Genomic DNA, 2,500 nt, shown 5'->3' with positions numbered 1-2,500 from the left:
GACTTCCAGATTCTGGAAGTGCACTTCAAGAAGATGGGCTTTGCGTGTTGGGCATTTAAAATCGCTGACTTAAATTCTTATCACAGAGAAACTGGAGCGTATAAATTTCCTGTTTTGGCTTAGATGTTTCCGGCTCTTCACAGAATGAGTACGGTAGAATTCGTATGGTTGAAAAATTATTCTCCCGTGCGATTCAAACCTATTTGTGGCGTTCGCTTGGGATTTATATCATATTTACATTTCTTTCCGCGCTATTTCAGTGGAGTCGTTTAGTTTAAATATCCCCATTTCTTGTAGTTCTTCGGTTGAACTGATCTAAGGATCTATACCGGGAACTGAAATCGTTAATCATTACATGCATGAAAGCAGTAAGCAACAGAGGGCTCAGGAATAGTAACAAAAAATGAGAAACAGTGGGCACTGAGGACATAGAGGAACAGTGGGGACAGAGGAAAAGTAGGCGCACAGGAATTCTGGGCACAGAGGAACAGTAGGCACAGAGGAACAGTAGGCACAGAGGAACAGTAGGCACAGAGGAACAGTAGGCACAGAGGAACAGTGGGCACACAGGAACTGTAGTCACAGAGGAACTGTAGGCACAGAGGGCAAAGATGAACAGTGGGGACAGAGGAACAGAAGATCAGTAGGAACAGAGGGACAGAAACAGTAGGCACACTGGAACACTGGGCACAGAGAAAAAATGGACACAGAAGAACTGTAGGCACAGATGGTACAGAGGAACCGAGGAACAGTAGGCACCGAGAAACAGTGGGCACAGAGTGGCGTTAGGCACAGAGTAAATGTAATTTCTATTGGTATGCGTTTGAAGTCTTCTAATTTGAAGGGTTTTCAGTGCGGTTTGTTATCAGGTATTTTCTAGGTGTTTTGGTAGTCCTCCGGGACATTCACATTGAGTTATCAGGATATTTAAGCAGATAGCGAGTTTTGTTAATCTCTCACTCTCGCAATTCAACACTGACGTTCTCAGCTAGTCTCCATAGTTCTTGTTTATATGTCTGAAGATACTAGGTTTTCAGCCAGGTTCTTCTTGTCCTTCGTCAGGCGAGTCCATAGTTCTGGAGGAAAGCAGCAGTTCAGAGCTTCTCCAGAAGGTTTTTGGCCTCTTTAAATTAAAGATTATTTAAATTGCGCTGCTTTAACCGAAGGGAAATCAGTTTGATGCCGAGATCTAAATAGCGAAAGCAGTCTCCGAGTTTAAGTTTATAGGGAGCAAAATTAAATTTGAGCTTATCGCCCATCTAGACCATTGGGTTTCTCTCAGCTATCAGCCTCAACATCGGTAATCCAGACGAGCTCGATTCATAAGCTCGTTTCAGAAAGTAGAGAACGATTTAGGAAATGGCGAAAGTTAATATATGTGTTACCCCACCGAAACAAGAGGGTTTAGTGGTAGTTCAACAGTACGAGAAACATGTTTTGGCTTCGGATTCTGAAAACGTAGAACGTTTACGCAAGGCGAAGAATGCAGCTGAAAAGAAGTGGAGTGAGTAGAGCCACAGACCAGGAACTTCGAAGAAGCTTAAATCTATTTCCCTTTGTTGTCAATCAGCTTTTTTCTTGTTAAGAACTGATTTTCTTTTATTATGCACCTTCTGTACTTTGTGAATCTCATCGAATGGTTGGATTGCCTCCCGGTTGCCTCAGCAACCAACCCAATATGAAGTTGTTTGTTGTGAATTTTGGAGCATTAAGGGAGAAAATATTTTACGTTCGTTGGAGCGTAGGGAATTTGAACGTTTTGAATTCTGTAATGTACTTCAGGAGTATCTCCACCGCTTCCCGGATGTCCTTTACCACTTCTCAGGATTTTTGCAAAGCTTCTGGGTACGAGAATCAGACCGCACATCCTAATTTCTCCATTTGCGCATAGCCACAATTCATTGCACCTTTGATCTTATCGCAACCCAAATTCCCTGTGTTTCAAAGAAAAATTATTTCTCCCGATTAGAGAGCTACCTCGGTCGTTCGCTTCAGGCTCACTCACCGGCTGCGGCAGCACAAGACTTGAGTTTTATGATATACGTGGTATCGCCATGCATATGACTTGCTTTACACTGGGGGCTATCGTGAAAGTCGCCGTTAGATAGTCACTATCATCAATGTACCTAAGTTCTAACTTTGTAAGAACTTCATGCCGTGTACCTCAAGGATAGCTCCTTGGACCAATTCCCTTTGATTCGCTTATAGTTTCTCCTTTCCAAACCTATGACACACTTGCCTGGGATAATAGATATTTCAACACACTTCATTCCTTCGTTTGGTAAATATTAAATTTTTCACTCATGTATCGGAAATTTACAAATAGAATACCAGACGTGAAGCAGTTAAGAAAAAGTATGTGTAATTGATATAGCCTTCTGTATGATCAATTTGTATATAGGGCCACATGGAAGACGTCTTCACGTAGTCGTTTTACCGCAAGTAGCCCAAGCTCGATATATGAGCAGCTCTTTATATGATGACCTTTGCATTGTTACGT

General features: G+C 42.2%; 1 protein-coding gene across 2 annotated transcripts in view; it reads right to left on the bottom strand.

The window, feature by feature from the left end:
- The window catches only part of LOC138046235 (3-galactosyl-N-acetylglucosaminide 4-alpha-L-fucosyltransferase FUT3-like), a 34,924-nt gene that overhangs the window by 26,824 nt on the left and 5,600 nt on the right, over positions 1–2,500 (bottom strand). The gene's annotated exons all lie outside the window — the stretch shown is intronic.

This window comes from Montipora capricornis, chromosome 4 (assembly GCF_036669925.1).
Source record: "Montipora capricornis isolate CH-2021 chromosome 4, ASM3666992v2, whole genome shotgun sequence".
Taxonomy (NCBI): domain Eukaryota; kingdom Metazoa; phylum Cnidaria; class Anthozoa; order Scleractinia; family Acroporidae; genus Montipora; species Montipora capricornis.
This window is presented reverse-complemented; position numbering and strand designations above follow the sequence as displayed.